General features: G+C 36.3%; 1 long non-coding RNA gene across 1 annotated transcript in view; it reads right to left on the reverse strand.

Annotated features, from left to right (window-relative positions):
• Positions 1-13,060, reverse strand: part of LOC134288324 (uncharacterized) — a 267,911-nt gene extending 254,851 nt beyond the window's left edge. Inside the window, exon 1 of the long non-coding RNA XR_009997901.1 lies at positions 12,013-13,060. This is a non-coding gene — a long non-coding RNA (uncharacterized LOC134288324). The remainder of the gene's footprint in view (positions 1-12,012) is intronic.
• Between the last annotated feature and the right edge of the window lie 9,470 nt (positions 13,061-22,530).

Here is a 22,530-nt window from a genome sequence, read left to right on the forward strand (position 1 = left end):
CTCATTTAAGTTCCATAATGTTCATAATGCAACTCAAACGGGTTGCATCATTAACATTATGCAACTATTTTTCATTATGAAACTCATTTCAGTTGCATTATGAACCAGTACGGAAAAGTAGGTCATTATGATACTAAAACGAGTAACATAAAGTGAGGAATGGACCTGGTGTGAGGGTTAGAATACTTGACAGTTACGCCGAGGACCTGGGATCGAATCCCACTCCCGACAAACTCGCAAATGTGAGTGCTTCCTTCGGAAGGGAAGTAATGCGTGAGTCCCGAGATGAACTAGCCTAGAGCTAAAAATCTCGTTAATACAAAAAAAATGTAACATAAAGTTGAAATTATAATACTGAAGTGCATAAAACAAATTTACTTTGCATCGGCCTAATCATAGAAAAAAATACTTTATCGTTATCTGACCGTTCATTTGAGGGGTGCAAAATTTACAGTAGGTAGTTGTATATAACATGGAGAATAACACCAATACATATCGACATTAATGTCGCTTCGTAAAACAGACCATCTTTACAGCTTTAAATCAAGCAGAACTAGCAATGGGGGTCTCCAGTTAGCCTAGTGGTTGAAGCTATGGATTCCCAATCCGGAGACGGCGGGTTCGATTCCCGTTCCGGTCGGAAAAAGTTTCTCGACTCCCTGGGCATAGTGTATCATTGTACTTGTTACACAATGTACAAATTCATGCAATGGCAGGCAAAGAAAGCCCTTCAATTAATAACTGTGGAAGTACTCTAAGAACACTAAGTTGAAGAGAGGCAGGCCAAGCTCCAGTGCGAACGTCGAGCCACAAAGAAGAAGATGTAGTTCGCATTATCTTGAGAGGATTCAACTGCTCCGCCAACAAAAAGCACATCTGATGCCAAAAATATTCCATCAAATGGTCACCACTTCCTCCAAACTAGTCTTCCAGCCCATTAGCGTATGTATGTATAATGTGTGTAGGTTGCTTCCCGTGTTCTTCATCTAGACATCTCCGAAACTTTTCATCGCATCCTAACGAACCGTGCAGACACGGGTCTACTTTTGACGCTATCAAAATTTTACCGTGTCTTCCAACGTGGACCCACAAATGGTGCTCAACCGACCAGCAGAGTAGCTCTCAAATGCACTGTTGTTCCGGTAGATTTAGTGGCACGATGATGGTGATGAAACAACAGCAACCGAAAATTATAAATTCTATCAAAGAGTTTGTTACCACGTTCCTTTGAGTATGTTTCATATCTGTATCAGACCGGAGCAAAGGATGGTATTGAGGAACGAAGGAGCCGCCACTATACCGAAAAAACTTTTTTCTCAACCCCTGCCGGGGATGTTTGTTAATTTTGGGAAAAGTGCCCATACTCACTATAGAAACTTCAAACATAACGATGCCTAGGGCAAATAAATCAATAAATAGATGGTGGCCTATTTTTGATGTGACATAAGAAACAGCTCTCTATGCATATCCCAATCTTGATCCATTTTGGATCGTCAATCACTACAAAACGTACTACAAAATTATATGTCATTTAACGATTAATAGTTCAAACAGAAAATGGAAATGACATAACTTCTTGAGATACGAAAATGAGAAGTTCCACCGACGATTTCAGATTATTATTCTACGTATGTTCCATTGATCGTCACGGTGTCTATCAGAGCAACATATCCAAACACATTTAGGTATAGTATGATTATAGGACTACAGATCAAAACGAAATTCATTCGAAAAATCATCGATGCGTTTGATAACACCAGCAGTGCCCACGCTGGCATGTCACTTTCCAGCCAGTCACTTTGAACTTTCCTCCGCAGTAAACGAACGGTCCACCAAACCAGGCCTGAAAACTGGCACTCGGTTGTAGTGTGAGTTTGGGGTGAGGTGGTGCTTTGTTAGTGTTGCTCCGAGTCACTTCCCCTTCCTAGAGAGAGCCAGGACGGGACGGGACTATGCCATTGATCCGGCTCGTTGCCGTCAATCGCTCGGAATCATCCTCCTATGCGGTAATGGATTTTATGAGTAGGCTGATTCAATTATGCCTGCATCAATGATAATCAAACGAGCTTTTTTATTTTGGGGCCGCAGACAGATGGGGGTGTCTAGCGTACGCCCGCATCAAAGGACTTGACCGGCATGGCAAGGTCTGCTGAAACTGTAAATACGTCACGCTTCGGACGTCCGCGCCATCGCACCAAGGGTAGTTTAATAAATCGAAAGCGACACGGCGGAGACCGGTCACTGGTCATCGTGGTAATTGAGATCTATAATAACATTATACGGCTGAATATGGTTTTAGCTGGTCGTTCCTCCGGCATAAGAGCTACGTGCCCGGCCCACCGCAGCCTGCCGTGTTTTCTTAATTTCACTATATTTGTTTCTTTCTCCGAAACCAGCGAGAACAGTCAGGGTAGCCATGGTAAAATTAGAGCTTGTGTGAAGGAGACAGCATATAACTTACTCTACCAGGCACCTGGGAACGTAATATCTGGAACTTATTTCTAAATAATGTGACAACTATTTTTTTTTACTTCAAAACAAAGGAGATTTTTTGGGAATTCCGAAGAAAAAAACCTATACAAAAGATCATTTAAAGATGTTTTGATAGCTCCTCAACAAAATAAAAAACTGCAAAGAGAAAGAATCTATGATTAATGCAATAGTGCAAAGAACAATTTCTGAATAAATCCCTACTAGAAAACACATTGCAACACTGAAGGAGTCTCTAAAGGTATACCAGATAAGGAGTTTTTAAATAGACTTCTGAAAAAGTTTCTAAAATAACTCCTGAAGCCATTACTGAGAAAAAAAAATGTAGCTGAGTTCTTGTATGAATCTCGGAAATATTTTTTTTTTTAAAACCGTACGGGAATATCTGACGATGCTGCCGAAATATTTTTTAGAAGAATTAACTGTAGAAGTCATTTATATTTATTAATATTCACAGGCGATTGTATTTAAAATATAATTCCCGAAGAAATCTCTGCTCGAATTTCTACAAGTGTTCTAGCAGGAGTTACTGGAAGACATCATGCACCCAGCCAACCACATATCGTAAATCATTGTGTGGAAAAAATCGTATATTCACATATATTGAATCAGAATTGTATAATAATACGTATATTTGTTGACAATGATTGCGTAAAATCGCATTTCATGCCAAATTAAATTTCAATTGCGATTTTGTTTCATATAGTCGTCTCCAATCATAAAAGGTGCGAGATACTATCGGTAGGATCGCACAGAGTCGGATAGAATCGTGAAAAAAACATACATTCTTAGTGTCAAGCTGTAAGTTTGCTAGCATCGTATATATGATTTCTGTGAATCGTGGAAATCGTCGCTTCACATCGTATATGAATCTGCTAAATCGAGCTTGCTACCTAACGGTATGATGAAAATCAGTGAAATCGTATACAACTATAACAACGTTATATATTGATCGTTTGCGTCACACTTGCGTCGTATACGAAGTGAATGAAATCGTAGAAATCGTATATTCATTTTTACAGTCACATATGATTGTTACTGCACTCTTAATAGTCGAATCTTAATCTCGGAAATCGTAAATGGTTTTGTTTACATATTTGTATGATGGAGAAAAAGAAAAATGGTATTCATAACAAATGTTTTTGTTGTTGTTGACACATTCCAACCATGGTAGTAATAATAACAACCACAATACCATATATACAGCAGATGACTTACAATAAGTGATGTATAGATTCCAATAACGATGTGAATTCCGGGCCTCTTGCACGGCACCACTTTTGGTGCCACTCAATGCGCAACAACAACGCCTCCACCACAAGTCTCGCACCGTATCATGCTAATTTTTATTCGTTTCATGCCATTCACTCTGGACTCTCTATTTTCAACTTGGCAATATAGCCAATAGAGATAACGCGCAGTTCTCAATCAAAGGACCTGAGTTTGATTCCCACTGAACACCAATTGGTTTTTTTTTATTTGAAAATCTTGAGTCGTATATTGGTACTCTCAATCTTAATAAGATCATGCATAATCGTATATTTAGACGGAGAAAATCGGCGAAATCGTAGAAATTTTTCGAGAAATCGTAAATTATGTTGGATGGAATCGCAGTAATCGTATATATGTTTCGATATGGCCTCCACTTTAGTATGTATATGCCTGTTTCGTGCATTGAATACGATTTCTTTGGTTCTATATATGTGTGACTATTTCAGTTGCAACTTTGATATAGCAACCAAATTGCTGGCTGGGCAAGAATATCTGAAAGATGCCGTGGAGAAATTTCTGCAGACATTTCTTAAAGAATTTCCAATTCAATCATTGAAGACATGCCTGGAGGAATCCTACGAAGCGTTTCTGAACATATTGGACAATTTTTTGAACCGCTGGAGAAATTTCCTTCTCTAAGAAAAAATCTAAAAAAAAATCTCTGAAGAAATTTCTAAAGAAATCTTTAGGACAAATTTCTAAAAAAAAACAAGCAGGAGTTCCTTGGAGAATCTTTGCAAGGTTCTCCTGGAAAGCCAATGTTGTAGAGAAAAGGCATTCTGGTAGGAATCTTTAAAATTATTTTCAAGAGAATCAGAAGAGTTTACGAAAAAAAAATCATGGAGAATTTTCTTAAGAATTTCCAGAGGACACAAATTTTGAGAAATTTCTGAAGAAATCCCTAGAAGATCTTACATAAGAAACTGTGAAGATATTTCCGAAGCAATCCATGAAGGATTCTTTAAAGAAACCCACGGAGTAACTACTGAGGAAATCTAATTTTCTGAAGAACTTCATGAAGGATTTGAACCAAGATTTTCTTTAAAAATATCTGGAGATATTTTTTTAAAGAATATGTTGGATATAGAAGTATATGGAAGGAAAGCAGCATTTTTGGGAGAAATTCATGGGTGATTTTCTAATGTTGTTCTTGGAAAAAATTATAGAAAAATCGCAAGAGAAATTTCCAAAGCAACCTTTACAAAAAGTTAAGTCAAGAATATGTAGAAGTTTTTCCAAAGGAATCCCTTGAAGAATTTCAAAAGAAATTGAAAATGACTTTATAAATAAGTCCAAGTTTCTCCAGCAAATCCGTAGACATTGCAAGGAATTGGCGAAGGAATTTTTTAAGGAATCCTTGGTATATTTTCTAAAAAAAAATCCCTTTAGAATTTCATGGTTACTGTGAAATCTGTGAAAGGATTTCGAAAAAAATCCTCATAGAAAATTTTGGAAAAATCTCTTTGGGATTTCTTAGGAAATTCTCGAAGGAATTTCCAACGCAACCCGCGAAATATTAAAAAAAAATCCTTGAAAAGTTTCTGCAAAAACCTCATTGGAAGTTTCTGAAGGGCTCTTGGACGAATATCTGAAAGAACCCCTGAAAGATTTTTGAGAAAATAATCCATAGAAAATTATTTTATGGAACACATGCAAAAAAAATGTTTAGACTAATTTCTGAAATTGTCATTAACTTTCTGTAAGCTTCTCTGGAGAAAGTTCTGAAGAAATCCAGGCATTTTTTTTAGTTTCTGGAGAGAAATCTTGAATAATTTAAAAAAAAATCCATTACAAATTATTCTACGTGAGGTGTCTTGAATTTTCTAAAGCAAAATTCTAATTGAACTTGCATATTTTTTTAATAATTAATAAAAGAATTCCTGAAGGAATTTCTGGAAGAATCCTTGAAGAAATTTCAGAAGGAATCGCTGAAAGAATTTCTGAAAGATTTTTGGAAGATTTGCTGATAAACGGAACAATTTCTAAAGAAAGCCCAGGAGATATATCTGGACTAATGTTTGACAAATTTCTTATGCAATCCATGCAAATTTATTCTTAGTGAAATTTGTGAAAAAAATACTAGAGAAAGTTGCACTCAAAGTATTTTATTGAATGAAAAGAGGAGCAGAAAAGATGGAAAATTCACAAATTTAGTTTAGGGACTGTCTATAAACTACGTAGACTCGAAGAGGTGGAGGGGGTTTTGGCCACAGTCTGCGGTCCATACAAATTTCGACATTTGTGTATGAACAAAAGTTTTTAACTATGTCTACGTCTACTACGTCTACGTAGTTTATGGACAGTGTCTTATTTAAAATTGAGTGCGCATTAACCCTAGTCCTGCATTGGGGTCATTAAGACCCAGCAGACAGACATGCTGAGCGTACACCATGTCAGTAGGCTAAGCGTCAGCTGATGGATGAAGAAGGTCAAAATACAGCCGATAGGGCGGAATACAGTTTTCCGTGTATTGAAAAGAAGATTTTTGGTATAATATTCAGAAGCATTATTATTTTAATAGCTGAGTGTAATTTCATTACATTGATGGCACTAAAAATCGCATCAAATTCCTTGTATCCAGAAGAGTGAATGAAAACAAAACTCTAATTTCATAATGAAGATTTTATACGTGTAAGAAGGTTAAAAAACATGCGTTACTTTCAAAGGTATTTTTTTCTTGAGAATTGCGTCCACACAAAAATATCAATAAATTACAAAGATATTTTTTTATATTTTTAACTTCTCGGGACGCGTATTTATTTGTTGCTGAAACTGCGCAGCGCTCGCGCTCTGTACGGCGAGCAAGATTTTTTGGTAGTGTTGAACTTTTTTTACAACGGCGCCTGAAGTGATCATAGGTTTCGGGCGAAGGTGCAAGGTAGTGGGAAATATCATAGGTATATTTTGGATGCCAAAATAGTTCCCAGCTAACACAAAGTCCTTTATGATGTTGAATAGGATGCAAAAGTGGAGGCCATATACGTACATGCTTCCATTTAACCGCATGTTAAGTGTGCGTATATTGCCTCCACTTTTGCATCTTATTCAACATCATATGCGATCGTGTGTTGACTGGGTTATTTATGCAACAAGTTGCAAAATGACGATTTTTTCAGCACGAGTCGTACATTTATCCCACGAGGCTTGCCGACTTGGATAAATACGACGAGTGCTGAAAAAATCGAGTTTTGCAACAAGTTGCATACAAAGTTTTTTTGTAATTGCAAAAAACACCCATTCAGTATAATCCTTGGTATAATCATGCGACACGTTCATGTATCAAGACGAACCAAGTGGCAGCATTCATGCGCGTCAGCGTGGTGCTATTGTTTGATCAGGTAGGCTATGATAGGGTAGGTGTCCACGAGCAGAGGAGAATAGCAAGTTAATAACTACGAAATCACATAACCTGTTTTTATATCTTGTTTTGTTATTATTGAATGATCAAGGCATAGCTTTTCCATAACAAATTTTGTTGGACAATCTCATTTTGTTATAATCATGCTATTTATATACATTAACTAAATTACATTTAAATAACATGTTTTGTTGAAATACAAGTTTAGTTATTGTTGTAGTATTGATCCACTTATCAGCAATAGCACAACAATAACAAGTTTTGAAATTACAGCAACAATTCGACAATTATGACCTGTCCCTTAGAGTTGTTTAATTTTTGTATTCGGTTAAGAAGGAAATTTCTGAACGACTCCTTTTAAGAATTCCTTAAATAATTTTCGGATATGCACTTGGAAGTTCTGGAGGAACTTTCGATAAATCCCTGAAGAAGTCTTCAAGAGAACTCCTCGCGCAATTTTCTTAGAAATTTCAAAGGTAATTCTTCTGAGCAATTATTAGAATTCTTGGCGAAATCTTTTGAAAACTCCAGTATTCTTGAGGAATTTCTAGAGGATTCTTTGAAAATCCATGAAAGATTCCGTAGAAGAACACCCAGAGAAATTTCTGGAAGATTTTTGGAGTCATTTATGGAAAAGTTTATGACCAAATCTGTCGACGAATTTCTAGAAGAATTTTATGACAAAGTCACCTGATAAACATATAATGAGTGTCACGGAATCCTTAAAGAAATAAAAAGAGGAATTTTAGGAAAAAAAATATTGCAAAACAATCTGGTGAAAGTCCTGTAGGAATCATCTGAGGAAGTTCAGGAGAAATTATAGAATTTTTTTTGGAGGAATCCTTGTAGAATCCAGGAGAATATTCGACATAATTCTTGAATCCAGGGAAAAATCGGAGGAATTAAAACAAAGTTTCCAGAAAAATTGTAATAATCGGTACAATATTTCCAATACCGCCGGGGCCCGTGGCGTAGTTGGTCACACGTTCGCTTCATATGCGGATGGTCATGGGTTTGATTCCCAGCCACGGCACTTGCAATTTTTCGTCAGTTGCTTTTCTCCCGACAGCAACTGACACTGACCCTCTTCTGAGCCCCATGGCTCAAACGGACCCGGATACCTGGACATCGGTGAACTGCTACTCATAATGGACCCCCAATCGGACTGGAAAGGAACAACGGCCATCCATCATCATCCTTGTGCTCATCATTCTACTAGGTATAAAGTAAAAAAGGGAAAGCAGCAGAAAGGCAACCAGTTCGATAATGTAGAATAGAATCTAGGCGCTGTACAAAATGTAAGTGCAGCTGTCAATTGAAATTGCTCACGTAGTGCCCCAGTGGACAATAGAGCTGTAAAATTAGGTTAAGTGATTAAGAATAAAAATATTTCCAATATCCCAAAAATTTTCTGCAAAACTGTTGCGCATTCTAAACATTCTTCAGTTTCCATGCTGAAAAAAGAAACAAAACAAAAGCCACAAATTGCTATCGACGATCAAACTTTTTCAAGTACGTGTTGATTTCAAAACCGTGCTCCAAAAACAATTAAAGTATAACAGTTTATAAATTGCAGGTGGAAATCGCAGCTCGTCGTATCTGAGTTCGGTTATCTTGCGATTTCAAATCTCTTAAAATTAATGAAAAGCTGTATAGTATTTTACAATCATTTGAAAATATTTCTTACGTCAGAGTGATGAACTTCATGTTATTGGCGGGTTTGTGAGACAAAGCGAATAATTTTATATAATAAGTATTATAACTTATTCAGTAACGAATTTGATATCATAGCAAATTCTGCTCTCCGATTATTATCAATAACAAAATTTGTTAATGAAATATTTTCCGAATTCATTGTTGTTAAGTGGTTATTGAAACTAACAAAACAAGTTATTAAAATGGTTTCCCAGGAACATTCTTTAGTTATGGAATATGTTATTTTGCCGCTTATGACAGACAAGTTTATTACACAATATGTTATGGTAATAACTTAGAAATAATCAATTTTATTATTCAGTTCTTTTGCCCAAATAACACAGCTCCTTATGCTGTTGTTATTCCCTTCTGCTCGGGTCAGAAATTTGCAAACTCCCGTCGTCGTCATACCGCACCATGGGCAAGACCAAAAGTTGCTTCAGCCACTGCTTTTACGCCTAATCTGTAGTCTTAATCTGAATCTGGATAGTCCTGATTCAGATTCGAGCTCATCAGAGGATGTATTGTCGTCGCGGTCGAAACTCGAAGTTTCCCCACACCCGACAATCGAATTTTCTCAAAATCCATACGTGGACCTGGCCCTCTATCCAGCGCACTGTGCCCGACGTACGTCCAACACACGGTTTAGGAGAAAAATAAATTTTCGCGTGTCAAAAATTCCGATTTTCAACTGCACGAACAATAGAAGTAGCAGCTGTGTCTACGGTAGCCTCGCAAGTTATCGGATAGTGGGTTCTGGCAAAGGTGCCGAAAAATGCTACTTTTCAGCACTCTTAAGAGTGCCGAAAAGTAGTACTATTCGGCACTTTTGTTTTAGTGAAGAAAAGTAGGCCGTTTTAACGTTACAACCGCGAGTGCAAAGTACGGGAGAACGCAACGCAATTACAAAAAAGAAATTTTTCATATCATACTTTTTCTAGACTTTTTTACAGTATGCCCATAAAAAGGCAAAAGTTTTCAAAGGCATTGTTCACCTGCTTCCAAGCGATAAATCTCGCATGTATTTATTGGATAATATAGTCGAGACCCCAATCTAGCAATTGATCGATTCGATTCATATACCTTTCAAAATATAACGTCAAGCATGAGGATGTATAAAACGTCCTCGCTTTAGGGGCCGTTTTTTAAGGTAGTATTTTTGTTAAATTACTCACTGTCATATTCAATCATATTTTATTTCAAAAATATCACTTCCTTAGCTGGACAATGTGCCTGAAGATTCCATTATGATTCAGAAAAGTAAGAGAGGGCATTGTCTTTTAAAATATGGGACATTTACTGAAAATTTTAGGGTGTGATCAATAAACATTTTCATAATGTTAGAAGGATAAAACTGTTTTCAAACACTACAAGTTTGTGTTAAATACAAATGAAGGTTAATGAGTCTGCATTATGAAGACATTATTTCGATTTATTTTATTCAATCAGTGTAATAGTTATTTATGTAACGAGTTGCAAAAAGTTGATTTTTTCAGCACGAGTCGTACATTTATCCAACGAGGCTTGCCGAGTTGGATAAATACGAAGAGTGCTGAAAAATCGAGTTTTGCAACGAGTTCCATACAAAATTTTTTGCAATGATTTTTTTCATAATGCAACTCATTTGAGTTGCATAATGTTCATAATGCAACTCAAATGAGTTGCATTATGAACATTATATAACTATTTTTCATTATGCAACTCATTTCAGTTGCATAATGAACTAGTTCGGAAAAATTGACTATTATGATACCAAAATGAGTTGCTTAAAACATAAATTATGATACTGAATTGCATAAAGTTATTTATTTATCAATCTTAAAACCTATTGACATATGCCACTTTTTGAATATTGGTTCCTAAGCATCTAACAATGTTTTTAAACAGTTTTTAAAACATGGACGTTTTTAAGAGAATATATTTTTGCATGGTTTACATTTGTTCAAAAGCTTGCATTGAAATTCGTTAAGCCCAAAAAACCGACGATAAAAATATTTTTTTTTTCAGAAATTGTAACTATAAAGCATCCCATATACTTAACAAATGAATGTTTTGAAACGAATTTGGGATGTCCTGTAAAAACACCTCTTTATCGTAGTCTTATCTACATAAAATTAATTCATTGTAAATATTGCAAAAAAAATCATATAGAAGAAAGATTTTCTATTTTACAATATATCAATAGAAAAACAATTCCAAAAATGGCAAATGTAACTTTTTCTGCACGTGATCTCGATGACACCACTGATTGAGAATAGATGTAGCCCAGTGATTCCCAAAGAAGGCGTATTTCCAAAAACTAGTGAATAGTTGAAACCATGTTTGAAACCCTTCAAGTTGATACAAGAGACAGTGTTATTTTACTATCTTCCGTCGCTTTCATAACCACTAGACTGATCTAACTAAACATGTTTGCTTACAAGAACAATTCTCCAAAACACTCCATGCAATAAAATCTTAGGTCTACAACGTTTGAGGGTAATGTTTGATAATTCTTATAACGCCCATACAGGATGATGGAATGAAGTAATTACAATAAAAATATATTAAAAAATATAACATATTTTCAAAGGCATTCATTTTGAAAGTCGAATCTGAATACAGGTGCGGATATTTTTGTTTTGTGTTTGGTATGTGTTCTTTTTCAATCATTTATTGGAACGCGCTTCAAAAATACGAGACTTTTCTGTCTATGATTTAATTTATTATCAGTTGTTCACACGTGATTTTTTTTCTAAAATTTTCAAATATTTCAAGGCGTTTATAATTTACTAGCTGTACCCGGCAAACTTTGTCTTGCCTACTGCGTTTTTGACGTTTCAAGTTTCTAGCCAAGACCAAGTCCCCGGTCACAAAATGTATGGAAGATCGATTTTCAAAAACTCTCAATTTTTCCATGTTTTTTGGCTTATAAACCTTCCTTGGGTGAAAACTAACAGAACAAAACTAAGACGACTAAAATCGGACCTTCCGTTCGCAAGTTATGCGCGGTCCCACGTATGCCACTGCATTTTTATATATAAGTTCCTGTATTCCGATATTTTCTGATAGAATTTAAATCAACGCTGTTCATTATACCCCGAATTCTCTTAATGGTTTAAGAGCCAATAACAGCTCCTATGACGTCCTCTATAGGTCAAATACACTAGTTTATACTATTCCATTATTCTTAGAATTCATATTATAATTCCACTTACCTCATTCACATCCATTTCTGCACATCAAACTCGTTAAAATTCATCGTACATCCCAAACGCACCAAATTATTCAATATTTATTTTCATAAATCACCAAACATAACACCGAAGCACTGCGTTCCGGTTCACGTTTCAATTTGCTAGTCGATGTTTCACGCTTCGACTGCAACCCGTAATCCTTCCATATAAACACACAATCCACAATGCAGCGAGCGTCCTTATCGCAATCGTCCTGCTCCAAACTGCACCAATTGAAAACTCACCTTCTCTTGGCAGCCTTGCATCTGACTGAACATTGGCCGTGCCTCTTCATTGGCACCGCACTGCACTGTCGGATCCCATCAATGCAATGCAGTCTCAACCTCCGGAAGAGGCATTGTTAAATTTGATGAACTAGACCCGTTTTATTTTCGCCTCCCACTCCGACCGTGTTCTGCATTCGGTGGATTCTACCATGCTCGAATAACACTCAAGCCGCACTATTATTCATTCCGTGGTTTGGGATGCACTTTGTGGATGCACACGCTTGTTTACGATGCAAATTAATTGCTTCGATTGTACGGTGAAAACTTTCCCATTGGGACATTAAACGGCGATCTTCGGTCTGCCAGCACAAGGATAATCCCCCCAAATGACACAATGTAATCCTACGGGAAACGAATCCTAAATTCGACCGACGCAGCAGAGAAAGTTTTTATTTAAGTATTTGCAACAACATTGAAATTTACTGCTTTCCCGGCTTAATTTAATTAGTTCGTAATTGAAATTAATTATTACATAATGTCCCAGCCGTGGGGTCCAGTCTTTTCCTCCCACTTCCTACTAATTCCACCCAAACAATGCACCACTTCAAGCTTCACTGCCCCAAAAAAGTTAAACCAAAAGCACTCCAACCCCGGGAAGCCGGGTTCCAAAAATTCCGATGTTGACGCGACGGCTTGCGCTCGGCAACTGCATTCAAGCGGATACATAAAATTGATAAGGGTCCGCAATAAAAGGACCAGCCGTTAGGAGTACCAAGTCGTCGTCGTGCTCGACTAGCCGCCGCCGCCGCATATTTTCCCGTGTCTGCTTTGCTCTATCTCCACCAACGCGACGGGAACTCACCATGCGACGCGCGAGGACGAGAACGAAGGATGATAACCAACACCGCACCGCATCAGACAATGACAATGGCAGAAACCCGCACGTTGGAAATTCCGCGCGCGCTCGTAAACGAAGCCGACCGACCATGTGGTAGGTGCATTTTCCCTGCCGAAGTAGTTTTCCGGTGAGCGCCCTTTCAATGTTTCCCCTCCACGAGAACGGGAATATCGAGCACGGGAAATGTGGGGAATTTTCATCGATACACAGGACTGTATTCAGGATATGTTGGTTGGTGTAACAACTCATACAATAGTACATACCGTAACATGGAATGTTGGGATGAAAACAAATGACCCTATATACCTATATAGTCGAGTCTCTTACTAAACGAATTCCTATTAAAAGGACTCCTATTAAACGAACTCCTTACTAGACAGGGGTGAGCGTTATAGGAGACTAAGAGTTTATGGGATTTCGGCTTTTTGGGGGTGTGGCCTATTATCTCGGGTGTGTCAAGAGTTAGCGCAATACTTTCTTCGGCAAAGTTTTAGGGCTTGATAAGATCTGCCATTTAGAACTTTGGTTCATATGATTAGTTAGCAACTTGGCCGCTAGAGGGACCATCAACAGGATGATGCTAAATTGCACTACAGGAACCATATCAGGTTGTCAAGCAAACGTTACGATATGCGACAGCTCAAAACCCTGAGAATTTGGAAGTATAGTGTCTTCGGGAAAGTTGTTGGCCACGCCAATAGCTTACTGACGATGAGTTGCGAAGTTCGAAACTCCTCCACTGGGCGGCGCTAGTGAGCACTTGAAACACTTGTTTCAAAATTCTGCCACTAGGTGGCGCTTACCGGTTTTTTCGTCTTTTTTCGGTTTTTTTGGGGTTTTTCGGCTTGGCAAAACTAGTGTCGCTCCCCCCAATAGCTTAGAAAGTTGGTGTCTTTGGCAAAGTTGATCAGAATGACATAAATTTACATAAAAATAAATACTTGTTTCGCAATTGGGTTCTTTAGGGGTATCCGGATTATTTCATAATTGGAATCTCCGCCCATAACTTAGTCGAGATCCAAAATTTCATAATTTTTGGAGTCCGGGAAGTATTTTTAAAATGCATTTAAAGTTTGTATGGGGAAAATTTTTTGTTCGGGCCGAACTGTCATTTAAACGATTGAACTGTCATTCTATCCACGGAAATTAAAATTGTTTTGTTAATTTAATCATCAAAACAAAGGTATTGGAACTCAATAAAATCACGTTATACTCAGAAAAATAAGTTCTTTCGAAATGGATATAGAAAATAGCAGCATTTTATTCACTAAACAACCCAATTCTGCCACTAGGCGACGCTAGTGAATATGCAAATTTTAGAAATCTCATAGCTCAGAATCCTGATAACTTAGGAAGTTGATGTCTTTGGCAAAGTTGATCAGTATGACATAAACTTACATAAAAATAAACACTTATTTCAACATTCTACCACTAGGTGGCGTTTACCGGGTTTTTTCGTCTTTTTTTTTACTTTTTTTTGGGGTTTTCGGCTTAGCAAAACTAGTGTCGCTCCCCCCGATAACTTAGAAAATTGATGTCTTTGGCAAAGTTGATCAGAATGACATAAACTTACATAAAAATAAATACTTGTTTCGCAATTCTGCCACTTGGCGGCGCTTGTGCACATGCAAATTTTAGAAATCTCATAGCTCAGAGTCCCGATAACTTAGAAAGTTGGTGTCTTCCGCAAAGTTGATCAGATTGACATAAACTTACATAAAAATAAACATTTGTTTCAAAATTCTGCCACTAGGCGGCGTTTACCGGTCTTTTTTTTTCGTATTTTTACGACTTTTTGGGGTTTTTCGGCTCAGCAAAACTGGTACCGCTCCCCCCGATAACTTAAAAAGTTGGTGTCTTTGGCAAAGTTGATCAGAATCACATAAACTTACATAAAAATAAACAATTGTTGATTGATTGATTGATTTGTCTTTATTTAAGAGACTTTCAGCCCTTGGATGGTTCGCCTCTGTCCCAAAAATAAACACTTGTTTCGAAATTCTTTAATTTTTTAATTCTTTTAATTCGTCTAGTAGTTTCAACTGGCATACTCTAAAAAAGTTCCACGGAGGATTCCTTTCGAGTCCGACTGACATCAAGGTATACAATTAATAAAATGTGCATGGTGCCCAGGGGCAGAATTTCAAAGCAAGTATCTCATCGATGAATAATACAGTCTCTTCAAGATTCTGAATTCTGAGCTATGAGATTTTCAAAATTTGCATGTTTACTGGTGCCACCTAGTGGCACAATTCTGACACAAGTGTCCCATTTTGTGCAAGTCTATGTCATACTGATCAACTTTGCCGAAGACACCATCTTCTTAAGTTATCAGGATTCTGAGCAATAAAATTTCTAAAATTTGCAAGTTCACTAGCGCCGCCTAGTGGCAGAATTGCGAAACAAGGTTTCCGTTTTATGTAAGTCTATGTCACACTGGTCAATGTTGGTGAAGAAACCATCTTTCTAAATTATCAGGACTCTGAGCTGATTGTGCGATATTTGCCAGAAAACCGTTCGCCAGAAAACCATTCGCCAGAATGACAAACGCCAGAAAACCATTTGCCAGAATGTACCATTTTCCAGAATACTATTTGCCCGAAAGTACCATTTGCCAGAATGTACCGATCCCCAGAATTGTATATTAAATATTGAATTCTGGGGATTGGTACATTCTGGCAAATGGTACTTTCGGGCAAATAGAAATTTTCTTCATTTTCTAAGAATTAATTGAAACTAAATATGTAATTGTGAGAATTTGGTGGATATATTTCAGTCCATTAACATAAAAAATGTCGTTAGTTTCAATCTTTTACAATAATTCAATATGTTCACTGCTACACAGATAAAAATAATGATATTTACACATCATATAAACTTAATTGTAGTCGTGTAAACTTAGTGTTATGATAGTTTATATGATATATCATGTAAATTTGTGTTATATGTCATGTACATACTCAGAGTCATGCTGAATTACATGACATATAATGGAAGTTTACATGAAATTGTATGACTTTTACATGATATGTCAAGTAAACTTCTGTGATATTCCACGCTCCAAACATGTGCATCATATGTCACAGAATTTTACATTCTTTTTTCGATCTGTGTAGGATAATCTCTTGGTTTGTTTCGATAAAGGACGACAATTGGAAATGATTCACCGGTAGTTATTCAACAAAGAGAAAATCGATGCAGAGAAATCGATCATTGCAGATACGCCTGTATGATACTAAGCGCAAGACTATGCTATAAGTGCATAGGTCCACAAACATCTGGTATGGTGGAAATACTGCTGACCGATGTCCATTACGAAGTCCAATGGTCAATGTGTTGAATGATGATCACGAATCGCAATTCAGTGGTTATGGAGCAGGAATCGGAACGGTTTTTTAAATTTGTTCGGTTTTCCAATAATTTGCTGATACTTCTACAATATTAATATTGCCTTATTGTTTTACCACAATCAACTATTAATGTCAAAATCTAGTCTTACTAACTAAGGAGAACAGCCTATGTTTAAAAGAAGGCAAAATTCACTAGTTGAACATCAACGGTTTCGGTGCAGAAAACTATTTTTCTACAACGAAACTATTCTCTCTAGTTCAAATAGTGAATTTTTCCTTCTTCTAAACACAGGCTGTTCTTTCTAGTTTCATTGTAAGACTAGTTTTTGGCATAAATTTATTGTTCCAATATTTAAAAAAAGAAAGATTCATGGGTAAAATACTGTAGCTCCAACTTCAACAATTATTTTGACAGCATAAAAGGAGAAGACGAAAAAATATGGCCATTCGGCAAAATAACTTTTTGGCCTAATGAACTTCGACCAAATGACATTCGACCCAACGGCCTTCAGCCGAATGCCCTAACACCAATGATATGAAGATTCTATAACAGTAGCCGGAGCGCCATTAGCCATAATATCATAAGCCCAAATATGTTAAGCTTACATGTTAGAATCACCGTGATAAGGAAATATATTGGTTAAAAATGACGCAAATAAACTAAGAAATTCATCTAGAAAGAACAGCAGATGATTAAAAGAAGGAAAAAAATCTGCTGGAATTATTAGCATTAATTTCCTCAAGAACAAGCTGTTTATAGCATTTGATCAAGTGATATTTGGCCTAATGGTACATTCAAGCTTGTGATATTGGGGGTACTGCATTTCGGGCAGCGACAGTCAGGTTAATGGTAGGTAAAACCGTCACTTAAGTTATTATTTCTGTGTATTTTACTCATTGCTTCCAAAAGGTTTTTGTTTATGGTATTCGATTGACTTAGGTGTGTGATCAACAATTCCTGGTAATTTTGCTGTTTGGCACAAAAATTATTATTTAAGTGATCATGTTATTTTTATTAAAATTAAAAATTTCTTTCAAATGAAAGAAGGAAATCTTTGAAAAATATAAGTAAAGCTAAAAATTCCATATCAGTAAAAGCTGGAAAGAACATCCCATGTGTTGAAGAAAGGAAAATCTTTGATGAGTATTGATCAAATTCCGTCAAAATAATAATTAATCGATTGGATCCACATCATGAACAACTTGTCCACAAGACAAATTTGTGGAAATGTTCTAATTGAAAAAATAAGCTGTTGTGCGGAATAATATAATTGAATAACATAAAAGATTTAATGTTATGTGAAGTTTGAAAAGTATGAGTTCATATGAATTTTTTATTTCAGAGTGATTTGCCCTTCTTCAAACTATAGGCTTTTCTTTAAAAGTTACTTTAAAATCATTTCTTGTTTGCTCTTACATCAGTTCCTAATTAACTTTGCATATAAATCTGAACAAAAATAAAATTTTACATTTTTACAATAGTTATCATGGGCTAATCGATCCCATACAAATAAAAAAAAACGATTTATTTTTAAAAAGGATGTTTTAAACTATCATCATTAGGGAGTTTTAAAACTCGCCATACAAAATAAAACAGCATTGCGAACAGTCTTAGATGGGGAACACTTCTGGATTGAGAACTTTGGAAAATTTCTGGGAAATGGTACTTTCTGGGGAATGGTACATTATGGCAAACGGTTTTCTGGGAAATGGTATTTTCTGCCAAATGTCTTTCTGGCCAATGGCATTCTGACGAATGGTTTTCTGGCAAATATCGCACAATCTTCTGAGCTATGATATTTCTAAAATTTGCAAGTTCACTAGCGCCGCCTTGTGGGAGAATTGCGAACTGATCAACATTGCTAAAGACACCAACTTTCTGAGTTATTAGCATTTTGAGCTATGGGATTTCAAAAATTTGCATGTTTACTAGCGCCTCCTAGTGGCAGAATTTTGAAACAAGTGTTTATTTTTAAGTATTTTTATGTCATACTGATCAACTTTGCCGAATACACCAACTTTCTAAGTTATCGTGATTCTTAGATATGAGGTTTTGAAAATTTACATGTTCACTAGCGCCGCCTAGTGGCAGAATTGCGAAACAAGTATTTATTTTTATGTAAGTTTATGTCATACTGATCAACTTTGCCGAAGACACCAACTTCCTAAGTTATCGGGATTCTGAGATATGAGGTTTTGAAAATTTTCTTGCTCACTAGCGCCGCTTAGTGGAGGAATTTCGAACTTCGCAACTCATCTTCAGTAAGTTATTGGCGTACCCAACAACTTTCCCGAAGACACTAGAGGAATTCCACGGAGTCATGTCAGTCGATCCTGAGCGACCATTTCAAAAATATCTGAAACTTTGCACAGTTTTTCAATTTCATATAAATCGCCATTTTTTGATATTAAACCTTCATATTCACTCACGACTAACTTTTCAAAAGGGTGTATGCGAAAATAGTTCTAAAATATTCTAAAAGCTGTACAGCAAAAACGGATTGTTCGATTGTTATAAATTTTTCAGCAATGTTAGATAACTAAATGATGATTCCTTAGAAAATATACACTGTAAAAAATTTCTTTTTCTACTTTGAAAAAATATGATATTTGTCACAAAAACTCAAATATCTCAAAACCCTATCTTTTTACCAACTTCAATTTTTTAGGGGAAATGGCCCATTATATCAGCTATCTACCATAAAATTTTGGTGATGGTAAACTGATAAACAAAAAAGTTATGACATTTCAAACATTTCACAATTTTTACATTTAGTAACAAAAAAAATTTTTTTTCTGTGTAAATTATTTCGAGAATTATATTTTGATGCTGATTTTATTGTAAAGGCTACCGCCTGAATTATACAAGTTGTTTTCATGATACTTTAGTTTGATTATTCGTAATTACTATAGTATCTTTTTGAAACTTAGACGCGATCCAGTGTTGTGATCAAAAATATTGAGATTGTCATACTTTTTATTGTACGTGACTGGTGAAAAAATCCCTTGATAGTGTTGAAAAGCTGTTGATTATAAGGAAAATGGAATTGAATTTATTTTTAAGACAAAAGCTGTATAATAAAAGTTTTTTTATACGCGTATACGTCTAGTTTATCCGCAAAAAAAATCCCTCTTACACACTTATTTCTGAATTGCCTATTCGGTACTTTTTTGACGAGATTAGAACAGCAGTACGATCTCGGTAGTTTCGGTAATCGATTTTACTGAGGCTCAGTAAAACAACTGTCAAAATCGTATGGAAAAGGTAAACAATGCATTTTTGCTGAACGAGTTCGGTGCTCAGCAGTTTTAATCTCGTCAAAAAATTACCGAACTCGGTAATCAAAATTAAGTGTGTAGAGAACAGACTTTATGATCGGAAGAATGCGAGTAACTTCAACAACAACAAATGCATAAGAGGTACATACCACAGACAAACAGACGAAACGCCTAGAACAATTTTAGTGAAAATTCATCGCCCAGTTCACACTATCACCACCTGGTGGAAATGTTTCACGAAACACTGCGTTGTGCAATATCGTCATCAGAAGGCGCTAGTGTGAAACGTCAAACGCAAAGAAAAACGATGGGCGCTCTTCTTGTTATGAAAGCCACAACCAAGATTCAAAATGATCGTTGAAGGCGTGGTCAATGAAAATTTCGCCAGTGTTACGTTTGTTTGTCTGTATACATATCTGACAATGCTCACGAAAAAAAACAAAAAAATACTACCGCTATGAATATTAAAAATTGTATAGTATTTTTTTTCTTCAGCCACCAACACCAAACAAGTAAGTTAAAATTAATAAGTGATTTTGTTTATTATAATCTAACGAACAAGATGAACAGTCGCTTTCTCAAAGGTCTTCAACTCAACGCTCTCTTGTAGACCGTTTGATGAAAAAAAAATGTTCAAAAGAGTTACGAAATCTCACCGAAAGCACCATAGATAAACTGAAAGAGACTGGTTATGCCCAAATGTCCACATTGTGTACAAAATTACGCATTTGCACGTCCTGCCATCTAGAATTTGACAAACGTGCCATCTGTATATCATCGGTAAAGCAGGGCGCAGGAAGTTCGAAAACGACAACAACTGAGAAATTGCCATCAGCAACATCTGTTTAAACAATTTAATTACGCCCCTTTTCAAAAATGCCCTGTAATATTCTTCAACATCTATACCCATTTCAATATTTTTAACGTTGCAAAACACGCTTTCAACATTCATCTTGAAGAAGAGGGAAAACACTTGTCCTCAAATGTAACAGCAAATTAATGAATAAACGACTAATGCGAGGAGGGCGTGATAAAATCGGAACATTACGGTACATAGTATATTATATTATATGTATATATAATATATAATAAAAACAACTTGTTTTACTCACGCAAGGCCATTAACAATAAAATCAGCATCAAACTTCAATTTCCGGCCGAAATAATTTACACTAAAAAAAATTATTACTAAATGTGAAAATTGTGAAATGTTTGAATTGTCATAACTTTTTTGTTTATTTTCATGGTAGATTGCTAATACAATGGACCGTTTTCTCTAAAAAATTACGTTGGTAAAAAGATAGGGTTTTGAGATATTTGAGTTTTTGTGACAAAAATGATATTTTTTAATGTTAAAAAAGATTTTTTTCACAGTGTATATTTTCTTAGGAATCGCCATTTAGTTATCTAACTTTGCTGAACAATAAAATCAGCATCAAATCGCGATTCCCGGCCGAAATAATTTACACAGAAAAATTTTTTTTACTAAATGTAAAAATTGTGAAATTTTTGAAATGTTATAACTTTTTTGTTTATTAGTTTACCATCACCAAATTTTTATGGTAGATTGCTAATACAATGGACCGTTTTCCCTAAAAAATTCAAGTTGGTAAAAAGATAGGGTTTTGAGATATTTGAGTTTTTGTGACAAAAATGATGTTTTTCAATGATAAAATAGATTTTTTTTCACAGTGTATATTTTCTTAGAAATCACCATTTAGCTATCTAACTTTGCTGAAAAATTCATAACAATCGAACAATCCGTTTTTGCTGTGCATATTTTTGAATATTTTTGAACCATTTTCACATACACCCTTTTGAAAAGTTAGTCGTGGCTCTAAATAAAAATTTGATATCGAAAAATGGCGATTTAGATGGAACTGAAAAACTGTGCAAAGTTTCAGTTCAATAGAAAATCATGAATTAAAAATTTTCCTTAATTTTGATGCTGTTGCTTGGAATCGCTCACTATCCTTCCAAATTATCAGGGTCTTGAGCTGTCGCATATCGTAACGTTTGCTTGACAACCTGATATGGTTCCTGTAGTGCAATTTAGCATCAAACTGTTGATGGTCCCTCTAGCGGCCAAGTTGCCAACTAATCATATGAACCAAAGTTCTAAATGGTAGATCTTATCGAGCCCTAAAACTTTGCCGAAGAAAGTATTGTGCTATCTCTTAGCACTCCCGAGATAATATGCTACACCCCCAAAAAACCGAAATCCCATAAGCTCTTAGTCTCCTATTAACCTTCCAGGACGCGCGCCATCAAGCAACCGAAACTGCACCGTGCTCGCGCTGTATACAGAAAGCGAGGTTTTTTGGTGGTGTTGTACTTTTTACAACAGCGCTCTCGCTGAAGGGTTAAGCGGAATCCTATTGCGCCCCCCGAGCAGTGATCTTATAAGAGTCTCGACTGTATTTATTTTTCTACTTCACAAAGGGGTTGTAAAACGGTGAGTCGAAAAGGAGAGCGTCCAACATAGCTCTGGTCCTCACAAGTTCCTACCTCATGCTTCCACGGGTCAAGCGATGACAAAGACCGCTAGTTAAGAGTTGTGTGCTTAGCTGGTAGTGCAGCCTCGGCACTGTTGTCCTTCTAACTTCAGCTAGATTGAGGAGGTACGTCTCGAGCGTCTGTTCACCAAGGAGGTGCGGCTCAAACAGCGTCTCTTCTGGCATCCAGAGGCTGAGTATGAAATGCTCCTCCACCGGAAGCTCTCTACCTAAGGTGGCAGCCCAAGGGG

Source organism: Aedes albopictus, chromosome 2 (genome assembly GCF_035046485.1).
Source record: "Aedes albopictus strain Foshan chromosome 2, AalbF5, whole genome shotgun sequence".
Lineage (NCBI taxonomy): Eukaryota > Metazoa > Arthropoda > Insecta > Diptera > Culicidae > Aedes > Aedes albopictus.